At 39.0% G+C, this 21,468-nt stretch overlaps 1 protein-coding gene across 6 annotated transcripts in view; it reads right to left on the bottom strand.

The window, feature by feature from the left end:
* Positions 1-21,468, bottom strand: part of ESRRG (estrogen related receptor gamma) — a 693,205-nt gene that overhangs the window by 487,527 nt on the left and 184,210 nt on the right. For 2 of the 6 annotated variants that reach the window (XM_070385513.1, XM_070385514.1), the window contains exons 1-2: positions 5,981-6,034; positions 4,341-4,431 (exon numbers count right to left, since the gene is read on the bottom strand). The exons of 3 other annotated variants lie outside the window; for them this stretch is intronic. The gene's annotated coding sequence lies outside the window, so the exon portion shown is untranslated. Of the gene's footprint in view, positions 1-4,340; positions 4,432-5,980; positions 6,036-21,468 lie in introns of those variants that run through there. One more of the 6 variants, XM_070385518.1, reaches the window with a different exon arrangement.

The following is a 21,468-nucleotide window of genomic DNA, read 5'->3' as shown; positions in this document are numbered from 1 at the left end:
AAGACTCCTCAGAGTCCCAAGGAGATCAAACCAGTCAATCCTAAAGGAAATCAACCTTGAATATTCCTTGGAAGGACTGATGCTGAAGCTGATGCTCCAGTACTTTGGCCACCTGATGGGAAGACTTGACTAACTGGAAAAGCCCTGATGCTGGGAAAGATTGAAGGCAGGAGGAGAAGAGGACGACAGAGGATGAGATGGTTGGATGGATGGTACTACCAACTCAATAGACATGAGTTTGAACAAACTTTGGGATACAGTGAAGGACAGGGAAGTCTGGCATGCTGCAGTCCATGGGGTCACAAGAGTTGGCCACAACTGAGCGACTGAACAATAACACCTGTAACATGCTAACAGATACCAAAGCCTGGACATCATACACTTTCAAAATGTAAGTTAATGGCAGAAGTTTTTTAAAAGGGAGAACAATAATAGTTCCTTTGACTCAACTGACTATGACTTTAGTACACTGTCAGTAGTAGATGATAAACAGAATAAATTCCAAAGCTTTCTAGACTCCCAGCCATATGTTGTTCACATCATTATAAATAAGTGTGATTATTTGAAGATTTGTTTCAAGATTTCAAAAAAGGCAATCAGAAAAGATTATCTGTAGGACTTCCCTCGTAGTCCAGTAGCTAAGACTCAATGCTCCCAAAGTAGGGAACCTGGGTTTGATTCTTGGTCAGGGAACTAGATACCACACGCCACAACTAAGACACGGTGCAGTCAAATAAACATTAAAAAAAAAGAGAAAAGAGTATCCTGGGAAGGCATAGGATGCACATCTTTGGGGACAAAGATGACTTCAGCACCCCAACCCCCCCATCAAGTTTGCTATAATTAAAAGAGAAACAGGGAACAATATAGTCAACATAGTATTTTTAAATGACCCTTGAAAGGAAGAGTAGGCCAGAGATTGGTATAGTTTTGAGAATGGATAATAGCCCACCAATGTAGATATAGCTTTTTCACTGATGGATACAACGTAAGGCTTTTCTCCAGTAAAGCTGAACTCCAATTTAAGACTTCCAGATTTAGATCTCCCAGTAGTTGCCACTGTGTAGTTCAGTTCAGTTCAGTCGCTCAGTCGTGTCCGACTCTTTGCGACCCCATGAATCGCAGCTCGCCAGGCCTCCCTGTTCATCACCAATTCCCAGAGTTCACTCAGACTCACGTCCATCGAGTCGGTGATGCCATCCAGCAATCTCATCCTCTGTCATCCCCTTCTCCTCCTGCCCCCAATCCCTCCCAACATCAGTCTTTTCCAATGAGTCAACTCTTGGCATGAGGTGGCCAAAGTACTGGAGTTTCAGCTTTAGCATCAGTCCTTCCAAAGAACACCCAGGACTGATCTCCTTCAGAATGGACTGGTTGGATCTCCTTGCAGTCCAAGGGACTCTCAGAAGTCTTCTCCAACACCACAGGTCAAAAGCATCAATTCTTCGGTGCTCAGCTTTCTTCACAGTCCAACTTTCACATCCATACATGACCACGGGAAAAACCATAGCCTTGACTAGACGGACCTTTGTCGGCAAAGTAATGTCTCTGCTTTTGAATATGCTATCTAGGTTGGTCATAACTTTCCTTCCAAGGAGTAAGTGTCTTTTAATTTCATGGCTGCAATCACCATCTGCAGTGATTTTGGAGCCCCCCCAAATAAAGTATGACACTGTTTCCACTGTTTTCCCATCTATCTCCCATGAAGTGATGGGACCAGATGCCATGATCTTCGTTTTCTGAATGTTGAGCTTTAAGCCAACTTTTTCACTCTCCTCTTTCACTTTCATCAAGAAGCTTTTTAGTTCCTCTTCACTTTCTGCCATAAGGGTGGTGTCATCTGCATATCTGAGGTTATTGATATTTCTCCCGGCAATCTTGATTCCAGCTTGTGCTTCTTCCAGCCCAGCGTTTCTCATGATGTACTCTGTATAGAAGTTAAATAAACAGGGTGACAATATACAGCCTTGACGTACACATTTTCCTATTTGGAACCAGTCTGTTGTTCCATGTCCAGTTCTAACTGTTGCTTCCCGACTGCATATAGGTTTCTCAAGAGGCAGGTCAGGTGGTCTGGTATTCCCATCTCTTGAAGAATTTTCCACAGTTTTTTGTGATCCACACAGTCAAAGGCTTTGGCATAGTCAAGAAAGCAGAAATAGATGTTTTTCTGGAACTCTCTTGCTTTTTCCATGATCCAGCCGATGTTGGCAATTTGATCTCTGGTTCCTCTGCCTTTTCTAAAACCAGCTTGAACATCAGGAAGTTCACGGTTCATGTATTGCTGAAGCCTGGCTTGGAGAATTTTGAGCATTACTCTCCTAGCGTGTGAGATGAGTGCAATTGTGCGGTAGTTTGAGCATTCTTTGGCATGCCTTTCTTTGGGATTGGAATGAAAACTGACCTTTTCCAGTCCTGTGGCCACTGCTGAGTTTCCCAAATTTGCTGGCATATTGAGTGTAGCATTTTCACAGCATCATCTTTCAGGATTTGAAATAGCTCAACTGGAATTCCATCACCCCCATTAGCTTTGTGTGTAGTGATGCTTTCTAAGGCCCACTTGACTTCACATTCCAGGATGTCTGGCTCTAGGTCAGTGATCACACCATCGTGATTATCTGGGTCATGAAGATCTTTTTTGTACAGTTCTTCTGTGTATTCTTGCCACCTCTTCTTAATATCTTCTGCTTCTGTTAGGTCCATACCATTTCTGTCCTTTATTGTGCCCATCTTTGCATGAAATGTTTCCTTGGTATCTGTAATTTTCTTGAAGAGATCTCTAGTCTTTCCCATTCTGTTGTTTTCCTCTATTTCTTTGCATTGATAGCTGAGGAAGGCTTTCTTATCTCTCCTTGCTATTCTTTGGAACTCTGCATTCAGATGCTTATATCTTTCCTTTTCTCCTTTGCTTTTCACCTTTCTTCTTTTCACAGCTATTTGTAAGGCCTCCCCAGACACCCATTTTTCTTTTTTGCATTTCTTTTCCATGGAGATGGTCTTGATCCCTGTCTCCTGTACAATGTCACAAACCTCCCTCCATAGTTTATCAGGCACTCTATCTCCTAAATCCAATAATATTGGCTATCTTCTGATGTCATTTCTGAAGGAGATAGCTCTTCTATAAGAAAGACATGGCATTTAAAAAATAAGTGGCCAAGATCCTCGATTCTAGCACATTTCTAACCATTTTTCTTGCACTTTAACCATGGAAACATGGAAAGTCAGAAAGGGAAAGGAACAAGAACAAGCAGCAGGAGAGAGCAAACGTGAAAAACTAAGAGAAAAGAAAAATAATGGAAGGAAAGAGGAAGGTTAAACATGAGTGAGCACACAGTTCATTCACTCAAACCTGGAGTACTCAGGACAGTCAAATTCAAATAGAGGGCAAACTTGGTTTATCACTCCTTTCCCTGAAGGATGCAAGAATGCCACTGCTGGCAGAGATCCTGGAGATGGTCTACTCCAAAGCCCTCATGTCATCAGTGAGGACAATGAGGCCCTGGAAGGGAAAGTAACTTCAAAGTCAGAGCAGGAAGCCAGGTTCACTGTGGACCAGTCTAAGGGTCTACCAACCACAGCCACGTGAAAGCAGTAAAGGCCCGTCCTAGTCATGCACGCATGCTGTTGCTCAGTCATGTCTGACTATTTTAGACCCCGTGGACTGTAGCCCGCTGGGCTTCTCCGTCCACAGAATTTCCCAGGCAAGAATATTGGAGTGGGTTGCCATTTGCTCTTCCAGGAGATCTTCCCAACCCAGGAATCAAACCAGCATCTCTTGGGTCGCCTGCACTGCAGGTGGATTCTTTACCACCTGGGAAGCCCTTTCCCAATCACAGACAATCACTAATGATCCCAGGAGTGAAGAAAGATGGAGATGCCCTTCTCTCTCTGGGGGGAAAAACACAGATCAGCTCACAGAATTTAAACGCACAGGAAGAGCTGGAATTGGGCACGGCCACAGCCGACCCAGCTTCGGGGGTAATCTGGCCCGTGGAGGCAGCACACTCTGAATTTAGAAAGCTCCAAGTCCAATTTCTTACATTCCCAACAAACCGTCTCTGGTGGTGATTATGCCGTAACATTTCTGATGATTAATTAAGAGACTTTCATTACATCACTTGGCTTGTAATTAACAGCTCCCCCTGTCTTTAATAAAATAGATGGCATGATATAAAATAAACAAGGGGGACCAAGTGATAGGTAAACCCTAAGCCAAGATGATATCACCCTCCTCTTCTGTCAGGATGGAGGTGAAGAAGCAAAAGGCTATGGAAAAGATGAGTGGGGTGTGCTCAAGAGGGAGATGGGGGGGAGAAGGCAAGCATTTGCTCAATCAGTACCTATTTTCAGAATTTCCTTCAAGCTGGCTCGGACTGAGAGTCATCAATTATTTAAAAGATGTAACATGATGCTTCCTTTGTTGAGGCAAATCTGCAAGCAGACCCCGAGAGAAAATAAAAAATGAATTAGGCAGAATGTATTAGTCTGCTTGAAGAAAACAAAGATTTAGCTATTGGGACTCGCTCTTCTTAGAAACAGTTCAAATTTGTCTCCAAAATTCACAAACCTTTTTTCTCCCTCTCCTTACCTATTTATTTATTATTTTCTACAGTAGATCACACAAAAGGGGGCATGAATCATTTCCTAAACTTCTCCTTTCTTTTCAGATTCAGCTTGATGTATTGTCTTCATTTAAATTACAAATACACTAATCTGAAACACTGTTTACCAAGCAGCATTTTAAATGAAAGATACAAGAAATTGCATCACTCACATTTTAAAAATGACTTTAGACTTCGGACCTCATAAAAAACAGCCGACAGTGTTCTCTGTCTTGGCTGCTATATTTCAGTCTAGCTAATGAAATTCAATTAGTGAGCTTTGTACTTAGGACATTATGATTCTGATGGCTGGTCTGATCAAAACTGGTGTGCCAAGCCCTAGTTCTGTTTTCTGGCAGACCACAGTTAAAAGGAAAATTCAATAGGGTAGATTGGCATGGGGAAAGTTAGTTTCAGAGGAACTCACTTCTCACCATCATTAAAAAAATACGGGAGGAGAGCTGTTCCTTAGAAGGGTTTTATTATTTACTAATCAAATGGACTAACTTTTTGAAAAACCTCAATACCTAAGTCTGTCATTATCAGTGTTAGTCTTTTAAAAATAGCAACTGACCTAAAATAAACCAGTAACCAACTAAAATCAATAAATCACAGATTTAATCCGTTTTTAGGTTTGGATCTGCCTGAGCTTGTGTTACAAACAAAAAGTACAAATACTGGACTCTTAGTGATGTCTTTATGTTAATTTTGTTCTTGTTCAGTCATTAAGTAGTATCCGATTCTTTGTGACCCCATGGATGGTAGCCCACCATGTTCCTCTGTCCTTGAGATTTATCCAGGCAAGAATCCTGGAGTGGGTTGCCATTTCCTTCTCCAGGGGATCTTCCTTAGCTAGGGATTGAACCCATGTCCCCTGCATTGACAGGCGGATTCTGTACCACTGAGCCACCAGGGAAGCCCAATGTCTTTTACAGGCCTTCCTAATTAAAGCAATAAGCATCACCCACAGGAAACCTTGAGCCTTTACACTGAAGATTCAGATTACACCATCAGTTCAAGAGGTGCTGTGCCTTTAACACCTGAAAGAATTTAACACTTGAAAACAGATACACACTTAGCAAAAACCACTGGGCTGAAGCCTAGTACATTACACATCTTGATCCTCTACCTGGACCATTGGCCTTTGATTCAAGGGTACCACGTCTGCATGGATCAGGTTGAATGGCAAGACACAATCTAACTCATCATTATATGGCCTGATTCTTTGGACAGCAAAAGCAGACAAGCAAAAATGGAAATTTCAGATGGACATATAGTCTTTGGTCTGTTAATAACAATCCTAATTAACTAGACAATTGAGACCTGAGCATCTATTTCATTTTCAAAGTTGTTTTCTTAAAACACAAACCAGGTCGTACCGGTTCTTTGCTTCTCTCACAGGGAATGACACCCCTGTCCAACTCGTGATAGACAGAAACCAAAAGAGCCATCCTTGGCATCTCTTCTGCGTCATCACGTCTTTCCCTCTTTCTGGAAAACAATTACGGAAACAGTCATCTGAAATTCCAGAAGTGGAATCTGACTTCTTGGTCCACTCCTTGGAAAGCTGTTCTAGAAGCTTTTGGTTTTACCTGAGAGTGACCCAGGATTGAGTACAGATACTCAGCCTGGACTTCTTGTACCCTTGGTGCTATTTTTCTCTGACTCAAAAATTGTACATCCCTCATCTGTTCTTGATAGGAATATATCATATAGATATTTTTTGATTATAAATCCATTTTGAAGTAAACTTTTTCTTGTGTCAAATGCAAAAGGGAAAATGCACATTCACTTCCTTCCCACAAATGGGCTGTCTCTGATGTGTTTTCTCAGAATTCATTAGTAAAATGCCTTGCTAGACTGTCTTGCTCCAGCTTGCTAGAGCAGAGTCTGCGCCTCTCTTTTCAAATCCACATTGACTGACTTCACATTGGTAACTTGAAATCACACTGCGGCAGGAGTATTTACATCAAGGAAATCACTGTCAGAACTCAGGTATTTTTACACTATGGTTACCAAAGGGAAAAGGTGAGAGGAGGGATAAATCAAGAGTCTGGGATTAACATATACACACTGCTGCTGCTGCTGCTGCTAAGTCGCGTCAGTCATGTCCGACTCTGTGCGACCCCATAGACGGCAGCCCACCAGGCTCCGCCACCCCCAGGATTCTCCAGGCAAGAACACTGGAATGGGTTGCCATTTCCTTCTCCAATGCATGAAAGTGAAAAGTGAAAGTGAAGTTGCTCAGTCGTGTCCGACTCTGAGCGACCCCATGGACTGCAGCCAACCAGGCTCCTCCGTCCATGGGATTTTCCAGGCAGAAGTACTGGAGTGGGGTGCCATTGCCTTCTCCAATATACACACTACTGTATATAAAATGGGCTTCCCAGGTGGCTCAGTGGTAAAGACTCTGCTTGTCACTACAGAGGATGCAGATTCAATCCCTTAGGTTGGGAAGACCCTCTGGAGAAGGAAATGGCAATCCACTCCAGTATTCTCGCCTGGGAAACCCCACAGACAGAGGAGCCTGGTGGGCTGCAGTCCCTGGGGTCGCAGAGTCAGACACAATTTAGCGACTAAATAACAGTATATAAAGTAGATAATCAAGAAGGCCCTACTGTATAGCACAGGGAAATCTACTCAATACTCTGTAATAACCTATACAGGAAAAAAAAAATCTGAAAAAAAAATGGGTTTATGTACAACTGAGTCACTTTGCTGTACACCTAAAACTAACACAATATTGTAAATCAATTACACTCCAATATAAAATTTTTTAAAAATCAGGTGTTTTTTCATCCCCTTCCCTCACAGATAGTTTACCAGCACATTGCTGGAAAAGGCTTTAATTCAGTTTTCTTCTTCTCAAATAAAAGGTACTATAGAGTGTTTTGCATCGACACCCATCCTTTTTCTTCTCTTTCCCTCTTTTGGGGGGGACGCTAGTCAGAAGTTCACCACCTCTTATTCCTTGGCTCCAGGCTTGACCATCTTTCCCAGCCACTCTTGCAGGTAGGTGAGGTCAGGTGATTGAGTTTCCTTCCATGGACAGAGACCAAAAGTGACAGAAACCTCTCCATACTTGGGTTGTAAGCCACCCCCACAAATACATTCCACGGTTTTCCCCTTTCACGGGCTTCTGTAGATGCTCTGGGCAACCCTGGATGCCACTCATCGAAGAAAGAGAGCAATGGGATAAGAAGACATCAACCTTCAAATCCGTTCTGGAAAGAGACTTACCCCATTCGGGAATACCCATTGTGAACTTCAAATGTGAGAAAACAGTAAAGTTTTTTTGTTTGAACAGTTTACTGTTTGAGAGTTTGTTTGATTCACCAGTCACCATGACTATAGCTGAGTATTCGTTCTCCTCTTCTTTCAACCACTGTCTTTCCTCCCCCAGCTGATGTGATAAATCCAGGGATGAGGACTGATCAAGACTGGGAAGACTGGAATAGGAGCCCTAATATATAATACTGACTTCTCATGCAGAATTTTTGTTTCACTTAAGAGTTTTGAGTTCTATGTGTTGTTCATGTCAATAGTCATTAGCCAGAAATCTGTGTTATTTCCATATGCTTGTGGTACCGTGTGTAGCTCATTCTTTCTCCCTTTAGTGATGTCATCTAAATAAAGTGTTCCAATTTATAATCATATCCACATCAGATATATATGAGGAGTTCAATCCATATGCCCTATGTCTTGTCAAGGAAATTAACTATAAAGGTATTGATATTATACAATTAATATGAGGGCTCTTAACATATTTAATTTCCCCCTGACCTGACTTTCTTCACTCATTGTGAACAAAAAGCATGAATTCATTATTTGCAAATAGTCTGGATTGCTTAATGTATTCTAGAAGGAACGAAGAGTACACATACATGTACTCAAGCACGCATGTTTCTGTCCCTATAGGGGGCAAAAATAGTAATTAAGGTAAAGATAAGGAACCATTCTAAGTTGTCAACCATGTAGGCTTAGTGGAACTCTAAATGTATTTTTAGTTCATATTTGTGTATTTAAGGTTTTCTCTTTCTATAACACTCAAGGTAAGAAAAAAAAAAAAAAAAGGGGGAGGGAGAGAAAAATAGAGAAACCAAAAAAAATTGTTTCAATCTCTCCATATTATTTACTATATAAAGCATCACACATTTTCCTCCTTGCAAGCCTGCATAAAGAGTCTATTTGGGAGTGTTTGGAATTGTTGTGTTTTTAAAAATTTAACAATCATAGCTCTGAAGCTTAATCACTTGTATGTGTTACAAGACCAGATGGTTCAAGTGGGTGTTTGTTTACAAGCTCTTTGTATAAGGTTTTTAGCTGCTTCTTAGTCCAAAGCTGGATATTTCAACTAACCAAGAAGGCAATGAGGAATGAGAAGAGACTGGATTTCACAGATCCCTGGACTATTAGACTTCACTCCACTATGGTCCTGAGCACCTGTACAAGGCAGGGTTTACGGCCTAAGAAATAATAACATTTGCACGCCACGCTCTGAGTTCTTCATGGACCTCGGACAGGCTCTAGAGGAAGAAGGCATCTACCCTGGGCTCAGCGCTGCTGGCTGCTGGCAGTGGACACCAGAGAAGAACAGAGCACCCTGCCTTCCTAACATTTTAATTACCCTCAAGCTCTAGAATTTAAGATGTTTCCTGTTTTAACTGGCTTCGAGAACTGAGCTGTTTGACCAGTCTCATCCTCCTCCAACTTTCTCCTTCCTGATGTGGATGAAAGGAGAGAAAGACAACTTTCTTGGTGGCTGCCCCATTCTCTGTTTCCTCTGTACGAACCACACAGCCAATATTGGCAAACGTGCAAAGGATGCAGGTTTCTTTACCGCAAAATAAGTCCAATAACATTAAAGTTTCCTTAGAAGAGAATGAAAAGTTTCATCAAGGAACAAACTTTATTGGCTTTGAAAAGATGAACATGTACTTCTTGTTTTCTGGATGAGAAAATCCCCTTATAGTTCACTGTCTACTCTGGGGCTCACCTTCTCTCAACAGAAAGAAGGCAGTCAATACTTCCTTATTTTCATTCTTAATAAGATTAATGATGTTCAGCACAGTTAGCCCACCTAGAATTAATATCTTACAACACGAGCTATCTGTCCTTCATGGGTTCCCCAAACTGGTATCCTTCCTGTGACCACCCAATCAGTTCCAAGAAATAAGATATTAGAGCAAAAGGGGCAAGATATTAAGTTCCAAGAAATTTTCAGTTCCAAGAAATAAGATATTAGAGCAAAAGGGTACAGGGATATCTTAGCATTTCAGTGAATTTCTATCCTTTTGTACAATCAACTAGCAAGAAATTATATCCCAACAAAAATGGGTTTGATCATTATCATTTCAGGCATTTGATTCCTCTTGTTTATTAGTTTGGGGGATAGATCTTTTCCATAACTTCTTTGGATTAACTCAGCAAAATGGGACATCATTTAACTGCATCTTTAGGATAAGGCTTGAGAAGGGAATGGCAACTTACTCCAGTATTCTTGCCTAGGGAATTCCATGGACAGAGGAGCCTGGTAGGCTATATAGTCCATGGAGTCACAGAGTTGAACACGACTGAGTGACTAATACTTTCACTTTCACTTTAGGATAAGGAATGCACATCATTTATTATTCATTCTCCAAAGAGCCACACAATATTTTGCACATAGCTGGTGGTATCACTGACTCGATAGACGTGAGTCTGAGTGAACTCCGGGAGTTGGTGATGGACAGGAAGGCCTGGCGTGCTGCGATTCATGGGGTCGCAAAGAGTCGGACACGACTGAGCGACTGAACTGAACTGAGTGTTCCAGAAAAGGATGTTGAATGAATGAAGGAATAAATTACTAGCATTGATTATTCTCTTCCAATCTTAATGAATGCAAAGCTTACGTTAATACATGTCATTAGCCTTGGCAAAGTAAAGTCAGGAATACCTAGATAAATGAGCATATTTATGACATGTGACTGTTTTGCCTTCTGAAGACAACTCTTAAGAAAGAGCATTTTCCCCAAACAAACAAAAAAGAACCAACTGATATTTTAGAAGAGAATATGAAGTATGATTTTTCTCTCAACACTTGATAATCATTTGCTTATAAAACTAACAAAAAAGACACACATTGAATCAGGGATGTCTAAGTGATCTCAGAAATAGGATCATCTGTCCCTATAACAGGACAGCATGAATCAAACAAATATGTTCCAGATTCTTCCATGTATGTATCCCGACTCTGGAGCCCAAACAAAAACCTGTCAATAAACTGTGAAATTAGGGGGAAATAAAAGAGTGTTCTCATTATTTACAACCTTTAATAAGGAGAGTGTGTATAGTCAAATTCAATTTGAAATTTTGAAATTTGAAAAATTGAAAAATTGTCTTGATTTTTTTTTGACTGTGCCAAGTGGCCTGTGAGATCTTAGTTCCCCGACCAGGGATTGAACCCAGGCCCTCAGCAGTGACAGTGTGGAGTCCTAACCACTGGACCTTCAGAGAATTATTTGTCTTGACATTTAACAAAAGAAATCAAACTTAGCACATATACTTTCTACGGTAACAGTGTCCACCATAGAGTAGTTGCTATGGACTGAATGTTTATGTCCCCCTGAAAATTGTATGTTGAATCCTAATGCCCAACGTGATCGGCATGTGGCCTTTGGGGTGATTAGATTATGAGAGTGACACACATCCCCTGTGGTGGGATTAATACCTTCACAAAAGAGGCCTGAGCGCTCCCTTGTCCCTTCTTCCATGTGAAATTGCTGCAAAAGACACCATTTGGGATGAGGACCTCACTGGACACCAGATCTACTGCAGCCAGGACTGTGGACTTCCCAGCCTTCAAAACCGTGAGAACTGAATTTCTGTTATTTAAAAGCCACCTAATTTAGGGTACTTTCTGAGAGCAGTCCAAACAGACTAAAACAGTAGTCAACTTTTAACCAAAACTTGTTAAATGAATAAATGTATATAGCAGCCAATTCTGTATCATAGTAAAGATGTGGCTTGGGTAGAGAAAGTTAAACCCAAACTCAACTTCTGATTTGCTAAAAATCCTTCCCTTTTTAGCACAATCATTATTTATTCTTATTTGTGACATAAAATGAATGGGCACTTGAAATAAGAATGTTTAAAACCAAGATGGGATTTTCCAAAATGCATCACTTCCTAATCACACTACTATATATTTGTCTTATCTATGTTTTTCAAAAAGATTATGACTATCGTATCTGGTAGCAGAAATACTATATGGCAGGTGCTACTGTGATTATAACATGAAAGTATCTAGGTAGGATATTTCACACCACAGAAATTGGCAAATTCTACAGTTCAGGATTTGATTTACTGTTTGGTTTACCGTCTTGTCTTCAGAAATGATGGATAAAATGTAAATAAAGTAAATTAAATTAGTAAAATAAAATGCCCTTTCACATTAAAAAAAGATGTGATTTTCCTTTCATTATATCCCTCTAAACATCCTGGGAAAATCTAGCTAGGCTTCTGCACACATAGAACTACTCTTCTGCAGACTGAAGGGGAGCAGAAACACCAGCAGTAGCTATGAAATATCACTGGTGGTCACTATTCATGTTTTATATACTGTCAGCAGCAACATGGTCATTTAGCATCAGACATAGTTATCCAGGCACTTAGATGATGCAGCAAGTGTCAATACTGAGGATACTATTTATAGCCCAATAAACTATCCTTTGAACAATATTAGTAACATTAAGCTTAGGTAGCACTCAAAGTACTAATGCCTTAATATAGATATATTGCTATAAGCATAGTTTACAGCACGGAACATAAACACAAATCCAGTGACACTAATAAATCACTTTCTTGACTGCTTAAAAATGTACTGCCAAAATGGGCTTTATGCATTACACAATGGAGCAGAAGGCAGCGATATATATTTAAATTTTCCATTTTTAAGCTGTCACTCAAAAACTTTTCATCCTTTTTTTAGCTTATTGATCTTACCGGCTTGTGATAACTGCTTCAACTGCTTGGTTGAGCTGTTTTTAGCTTCTGCTTCTCTTTAATAAGAACTAAATCAGGAATCATAAAATGCTACTAATTTAGCATATTTCAATAGAGATGGAAGTTACAAATAGCACGAAAATAGTGCGATTCTCATGTCTTATTGCCCTAGAATCCCAGATTTAATTACCATGTGGTACAGTATAATGAAGGGGATAGTGATGCTATGTATCACTATATACACACTGAAAATAAAACTTGTATTAAATATGCTAAAATAGTTGCTCCAGGTTTCCTGATCCCTTCAATTAAATATTTTTTCACATGAATGAATTATATGTGTGTATATATATATATAGGTTTTTAATTGTTGTTGTATATAGAATAGATTCTGTGCTATTATTTCCTTTCTTTTTGGTTCATTTACAAAGAAAGCTCCATTCTTAAGGTTTTTGCTATGCCTTACCTTACAATATATTGTATTGGCCAAAAAGTTCATTCAGGTTTTTCCATGAGATCTTATGGAAAAACCCAAATGATCTTCTTGGCCAACGCAACATATCTGGCATCAAAACAACCAAAATATCATCAGCAGAACAGCTGAACTGATTACCTGATCAACCAGCTTGCATCATCCCCTCCACACCGTGCATGCTCTTCAGCTTGGAGCGGCAAGCTGTTAACCACAGTCAGAAAACGTCTCAAGGCTGATTTTGGATCAGAACCTTGTCCTCTCAGACCTGTGTCTGCTCTCAAAGGAGACTGTCTCTGAACTCTGCAGCAAACTGTACTTCGCTTCTCCCCTCACTGCTAGCCCCAAAGTTCAGGGCTCAGTATGGAAGAAAGAGCGGTCCTCATAGCTCATTGCCCCTATTTTGCAAACGGCTGCATGGAATGCGGAAGCCACAGATCCCCAAGGCCCGATCCATAAGAAATATCCCCGTGACCAGTGTACTGTGTGGTTGTGGTCATGGCTCTGAGTACGGCCCTGAATCTCACCCACTCAGATAGGACAAAGCACTGGATTTGCTCACAGTGCAAATCCCATCACACCTTCCCCTGACGTCCTCCCCAGAAGCGGCAATAGCAGCAACTATTAGGCAGCCATGAAGTTTATTCTCAGAGGCAAGAACAGCTGGATTTTAGTTACTATCATTATATCTAGCTTCTGAGAGAACCTTGAGAGCGTGCAAAAATAGCCAGATTAGTTTAAAAAATACAGATGAGTGAAGGGAAGGCTTTTCTTTCAGCGTATTTAAAATCATTAAAACTCTTCCATAAATAGTTCTTGCTCACTTGACAGCTCCTAATGTCAATAATGTTAAGCTTCCTGCATCATTTCAAACTGAGCCCCCAGTTCGTTCCTGGCACAGCTTTGGTGCCAGCTTTCTAGCAGGTGGCCACCACCAAGAGTCATCATGTTTCAGCAGAACTCACCATTCTGTTTCTGTATCCCTTGTTTCCACAAATGCTACCGCTTCGTTGAACAGGTCTCACAATCACACACATTGCCCCCTCTGGTTTGTGTACCATCTGTGTATGTAAATGTAAGTGGGCGGGTGCACACCCAACCGGAGGGGCACATTTTCATTCCTCTTCCACATCAATATGGTGATGAATTTCCCACTTAGAGCTTTTCTGACAGCTGGACGAAATGGTAGCTCCCGTGACCAGGGATGTCCTGACTTCTCCTTGCAGAAAGGTATTCAGCGCACGTAATAATTATCCATCCATCTCGTTCACACTAAAGGCATGGCAATGCAATTTTAGCCTTATAATCAAGACCATATGACAAAAACCCAAGGCCATTAGGGACCAATTTTGAGGATTCTCTGCAAGACCATGATTTTCCAACTGCACTTACATATGCTGAATAGTTACCTCTGCACGACCGCACCTGCTCTCATTTATGGAGCCCCTCTGTTTTCCAAAGCTATTCTTAATAATGAAATAGGGTAAAGTTTTAAAGGCTGGCTGACTTTTTTCTTCCTTCATTAATTTTTTTTTTCCATTTCCCTAAGCATAGTATGAAAACGCTGAGGGTGAGTTTTCTGCTCACGCCACCGACCATACTTCAGGGTCTGCTTTTCTCTCTTTCTTCTTCACTTCGCCCTCTGCCCTGACCCCTCCCATCCTTCCTCTCAGCCCTGCCTCTGATCTGAAGCCTGATCTTCCTGGCCCATAGTTGCTCCACATGGACTTCTGACCACCCCACTTCAGGTTCAGTGACACAATAATAATGATGTCTCTGAGAGAACATGATGTCATCATAAATCTAGGAGCTGTCCAGCAAAGACTCCACTCGTAAAGTAGAAAGATGGCCAGAGTTACTTTGAAATAATATAAAACATGGCTCAAATAGTCTTTCATGTCTTATATAAAAATGTTTAGAATAATGAATAAAGCCATACCCTTTGATAGATAAAGCTATAAATACTAAAAGCAATAATATGGTCTAGAATTAATGATTTATCAATTTGAGAGGCAATAGGGAAAAATATTCATTAACTAGTAAGAAGAAACACATTATAAAGCTTCCACAAAATAAAAAACGGCCAAGATGCTAGATTTTACTACCATTACTTTGGACTCTCTATGTATAGACTCTGCTCAATCTTATTTTTTAATCGTTCAAGGGACAAGAAATTATCTCCAAACATCAATTAATTGTCACCTTGGTTCCTTAGCTCGTAAGAGGGCATCATATTATCTCATCTCTGGACATTTTTCTAAAATTACGAGATAATGGACCTTTTAATGCAAGTCCATCACTCATTTTTTTTTAAATTGTAAGACAGCATAGATAAATAATGCCATAAGCAATAACTCAGTATAATAACATAAAAAAAAAACTCCATACAGTCCCTCTCCATGGAAGAAGTAGTCATACATTGCAGATGGCCATGTTTGGGAAAGTTCTGTGAAGCTACCTGACAAAAAATTCTTACCTCTGCATTGAGGCCATCAAAACCAATCTGTTTGTTTTGTCCAATGCTCTGGAAATACAATTGTTATCCATCCTTCTCACTGCTTAATTTAACACAATGAATCTTGGCCTGTTCTTAGTAAACAAGGGCAGAATGTATTGTGCAATTTCCAATATAAAACACTAAAAAGTTCCTAATTACTTGATTAAGGCATGTGGAAACAAGGGGACCATATATAAAAGGAGCCAATGATCTTGGCTTGAGCATTCCACCAGTTGAACAAAGTTCTGATTATCTAATCAGGTTCTAAATATGTGCAGATAATGTATCATCTATAAGAGGGTATATAGTTCGTGTTAAAATATGAGCTGTTTCCTCAATTAAGGTACTTGCCAGCTGACAGGCAGAGGAGTAGTTGTGACATCTCAGTAGCGATCCCAACCTGAGTATGTGTGAAGTTAGCTGTTCCTCTGATTGTCACCTCACTGGAACTATTTGCATTGGCAACAGCACACGGAGTTGGTTCGACCTTAAATGTGCATCTCTTAAAATGCCTTCAAAAAAGCCTGCCCAGTGGTGCTGCTCTGGAAATAAAGCCATTATGTTACCTAGAAGCTAACCTGTCACAGGCTTGACAATGCGGTTACAGGCAGTAGAAAGGGCCAAATCTTTCAGGAGAAATCATATAATTTTAAAAGCTACCAAAGGTGGGTGTGAACAATTCCTGTGTCATTCATGTGCCAATCACCTATCTATCAAAAGCATTAAATCAAGGAATAAACAAAACCAAACTTTAAAGTAGAAAAGAAAAAAAAAAAAAAGACAGGTGGAAGCCTAGTATTCTGCAATAATCTTAAAATTATACTTTTAACCATAAAGGTGATAAAGAACTCAAGATGATGAAGACAAATTATGAAAAGCACTGTATCACTGTGATGCCAGATGAGCAACGGATAAAAGTCATTCCAAAAACTCTAGAAGTGGAAAAGGCTCTGTTAGATTTGTATATCTTTGCTCAGCTTTGGAGATACTTCTTTAATTTTGCTCTGTTCCTCACTCGTAATTAAATACTTCCTCGAGTCTCCTCTTTTGATTATTCTTGATTTCCTCATCCCTGAATTGTTAAAGAAGCTAAAACCCTGGACCTCCTTTTTATTCTACATTCACTCCCTAGGTGGTCACAGCTAGCCTCTGTAATTTTAAATACCATACATATGATGACAAACCACAAACGCATAACTTTAGCCAAAATGTTTCCTCTGAACTTCAGCCTCATCGATCCATCTTCCTACTTCCTAAACAATTCATTTGGATGTCTATCATGCATCTCAAAAGTAACATTTCCAAAATGAGTACTGATTATTCCGTGTCCTCAAATGACCGAACACCATCTCTGAGCATCCTTGCTGTTACCACTGTGGGAAGTTTCTTGTTCCCCACATCTGCCTACCCATTTCCTCACTTTATTTTTTAGTAACTTCTGGAATATTCTGACTAAAAAGGCAACCACATCTTCCCCACTCTCTATCCCCCTTATCCAGTTTTATTTTTTCCATAATACTTAGCATTAAGATGTGATATTTTTAATTGAAGTATAGTTAATTTACAATGTTGTATTAGCTTCCAGTATAGAGCAAAATGATTCAGTTATAGATATGTATGTATGTGTGTATATATGTATATATTCTTTTTCATATTCTTTTCCATTATAGTTCATTACAAGACATTGAATTTAGTTTCCTGTGCTATACAGTAGGTCTTTGTTATTTATCTATTTTATATATAGTAGTGTGTATCTGCTAATCCCAAACTTCTAATTTATCCCTACTCCCCATCTTTCCCCTTTGGTAATAAGCTTATTTTCGATGTTTGAGAGTCTGTTTCTGTCTGGTAAATAAGTTCCTTTGTACCATATTTTAAATTCCACACATAAGTGATATCATATAATATCTGTCTTTCTCTGACTTATTTCACTTAGTATTATGATCTCTAGGTTCATCCATGTTGCTGCAAATGCATTGCTTCATTCTTTTGCATGGGTAAGTAGTATTTCATTGTGTGTGTAAACATACGTAAACTTACTTTCTACTCATTTTGCTTCCTTTCCCTCCTTCCTTTTGTCCTGTTTTCTTTCCACCTTTCCTTCTTTATTTCTCTCTGTCTCTGTTTCCATTTGTTCTTTTCCTTGCTTCCCTCCCTCTTCCTTCCTTCCTTTCTTTCATTATTTATCTCCCTATACCAAAATGTAAGCTCTATCAAAACAGAGAACCTCTGTTCACTGCTATATGTCTATTCATTCCACAAGTGTGCTGTCCACTATCATATTTCAAGATCCTAAAACAAATTTTTAACTGTCAAAAGTATTGAGACAACTATGCATTTGGACTGTTTGCAAATTTAAACATGAGAATTTTTAGTCTTCTACTGTATTTGACACAACTGAGCGACTGAACTGAACTGAACTGTATTTCCTTAAAAAAAAAAACTACAATTTTATATTTAAAAAGAAAAAAGAAACTTAAAACTAGGATTCCAAACAGAACCTAAAATCCATGACATGCTTTCATTTTTAAAAAATGAGGCTGAATAATACATAAACCAAATAGAATTTCTAGAACAAAATGAAAAATTATATATAGAGATAGATTCTATTAAGCAGAGTAATGATAGAATGGATAAATGAATCTTTGCTGACTGCTAGCCATGGGTCAGAAAATGTTAATCCTAACAAGAACCCCATGAGGGAAAATTCCCACTTTACAGAGTAGGAAATTAAGTGTTTGATCAACTTGCTACATTTATATAGCTAATCCCAAAGCCAGGATTTAAACTGTATTATATTGTATCGGTTTGCCTAAATATACATACACATGGTGTGGGTATAAATTTAATGTGAATTAGAAACAGAACTCTACAGAAAGAAGCCTGGAATACAAAGAAGAGAAAATGTAACAATTCTCGTCTCTTGGAGGCTTAACATTTTTAATATGCATATGTTTTTATACAATTATCACAATGTTGCAGTTCTTAAATTTTATTTTTGTGATAGTGAATATAAAATATGTATCATGTATGTAAATTATGAAACATAATAATAAAATGAACCTTCATGAATCCCCTATCCAGCTTAAGTAATAAGCATTGCTAAAACTGGTAAAGTTATCCAGGGACCTTTTTTAATTGCACACAGCTCCATTCCTTACCAGGAATAAACACTGTCTTAATTGTGTGCATATCATTCCTTTTGTTTTCCCTGGAAATTTTACCACAAGAATTTGTCCTTAAATAACATAATTTACTTCTAACTGATATTTCAAGATGGTGTCATATGGCATGTAGTCCTTCCTTTCCGGTTGTTTGTTGTTTTCTCATTAAATATTATTAGTATCTTTCTATGACATGTCTGGGTTGATGCACATAGCTGTGGTTCATTGATTCCATTGCTCTATCGTATTCCAATTCATGAACATGCCAAATTTACTTGTCCAGCCTTCTGCTAACTTCTTCTGCAGACATCAAAACATATTATAAAGCTACCATGAGATAATGTGTTCTTTATATGAGGACAGACAAATTAATCAATAAAGCCAAATAAATAGCTCAGAAACAGGATCACACCAGATGGAAACCTGGTATCTAACAAAAGTAAATTGCAGATCTGCAGGGAAAAGATGAACTACAGTAAATGGTGCTGATATCATTGATTGCCTTTAAAAGGAATCCTTCCTTAAACTGTCTATACACAATTGTACATTTCAGATGAGTTACAAATTGTGAAAAGCAAACTTCTAAAACGTTAAGAAGACAGTATAAGAGAATATCTTCATGACTTTCAGTTAGGAAAAAAAATATTTTTGACAACACAAAAAGTGTCAACCATCAAGAAAGACTGATAAATTCTATCTAAATGAAAGTGAGAAGATCTTTTCAACAAAGGATACCATAAAGAAAATAAATGGAGAAGTCATGATTCTCAGAAGATATTTAGGATACATTTATCTGTTTCTTATTAAGGATTTCTTTTTTAATTATACTCCAACCTTCTCTGAAATAGTCACTACTTAAATGCCTTCCTTTTATAGGTTCTTTGTTCCTTCTTAGTGCTTTGAAAATTAGGGACTCCATAAACACTGCTGACTAACAGATTTTTATTTTAGGCTGTTTTCTGCTGCAGTACATGTAAAATTTTACCTTGCTTTAAACAAAGGCTACTAACTATAGGTGGCATTGTTGTAGCATAGATCATGTTCTCAATTACCTGTATGACAGCAAAGACTGATACTAGTAAAACTTCATTTAAGTTTTTTAATTCAATTGAACCAGAAGGTCATTGACACTTCAGTAATTGCTATTGAAAACCATTTGGCTAAAAGAGAAAAACACACACATAGATACACACAAAATAAATTGTGACATAATCTGTACTACAGATTATTCATTTTAAATGGATTGTCCAGGTCTTGTTACAAGATCATTATTGCAATTATTTTACCTAATAAATTTCTTAATGATTCTGAAACAATGGTCAAACGTGACATAATTTATACAACCCAACTAAAGAAAAATTGGCAGTGCTTTTCTGGACCACAAACAGAAAGTCCAGTTTTTAAGCTGTGTTCTAGTTCTAAACTATGGAATAAACACAAAAGGATGAAAAGAACAAGAGAGGAAGTGATTTGCAAGAAGCTGGGGGAGCAACCCTTTTGCTATAGATGGGCAGCATGCAGTGTGAGGCTCTGTGCCCAAGTGGCACTGTGTGGATGACCAGGCTGTTCCCTCCCGATCAGAGGTGTCTGGGAAAGTCTTGGACTTTTCTTGATTTCTTCTCTGTTTCCATTCCAAGAAGACAGGGTTAATATTGCTCAGTCACTCAGTCATGTCTGACTCTGCGACCTCAAGGACTGTAGCCCGCCAGGCTCCTCCTCTGTCTATGGGATTGCCCAGGCAAGAATACTGGAGTGGCTTGCCATTTCCTCCTCCAGGGGATCTTCCTGACCCAGGGATTGAACTCAGGACTCTGGCGTCTCCTGCATTGGCAAGTGGATTCTTTACCACTGAGCCACCTGGGAAAGCCAGGGCTTGGTATAGCTAAGTGTCTAAAATTCCCCTTCTCTATAAATGTTTAAAAAAGTGCTCCTACTCAAAAAGTATGGCAGAGAGCAGGGTGTGAATGAAATTCTCAGACTAGATATTTAATCTGTCAAGTCCGGCATCTGTCATCTCATTAACTGAATCTTGAATTCCCACAACTAGGAACCTTCTGTTTTGTTTGTTTGGGTTTCTTGTTTTTGCTAAATATAAAAAAGTCATCCTTAGGCTAACACATTCTCTCGTTAAAAAAAACGAAGCCATGACGCAACCCGGGTAGACTTAGAGATCATCCTGCTAAGTGAATTAAATCACAGGCAGAAAAACATCATATATCACTAAGATGTGGAACATAAAAAAATGATACCAATGAATTTACTTATAAGACTGAAACAGACTCACAGACTGAAAACAAAGTTATGGTTACCAAAGGGCAAATGGGGGACAGGGAGTTTGGGATTCGCAGATACAAACTACTACATATACAACAGATAAATAATAGGTTCCACTGTATATTATGGAGAACTATATTCAACATCATGTAATAAACTATAATGAAAAATAACATAGATATGTATAATTCAATCATTTTGCTGTACATCCGAAACACAGCACTATAAATCAACTATATTTCAATTACAAAAAAAAGAATAAAGAAGCCAGTACAATACCAGAATGTATGAGTAAGAGTACATTATTTAAAGAATCACTGAAATCTTTTCATTTCAAACTTGCTTTTTAAAAACACTGTGTTTCAGGGCTATATACGCAATATGATACATGGAAAACAGAGCTCAGGAAACAACAGTGAAAATAAACACAGGTGTGGAAAAGAGCAACTGAGAAAATATATACGTTGATACGACAGG

This window comes from Bos mutus, chromosome 16, assembly GCF_027580195.1.
Source record: "Bos mutus isolate GX-2022 chromosome 16, NWIPB_WYAK_1.1, whole genome shotgun sequence".
NCBI lineage: Eukaryota > Metazoa > Chordata > Mammalia > Artiodactyla > Bovidae > Bos > Bos mutus.
Note: the sequence above shows the minus strand (reverse complement) of the source record. Positions and strands in the feature narration are given on the sequence as shown.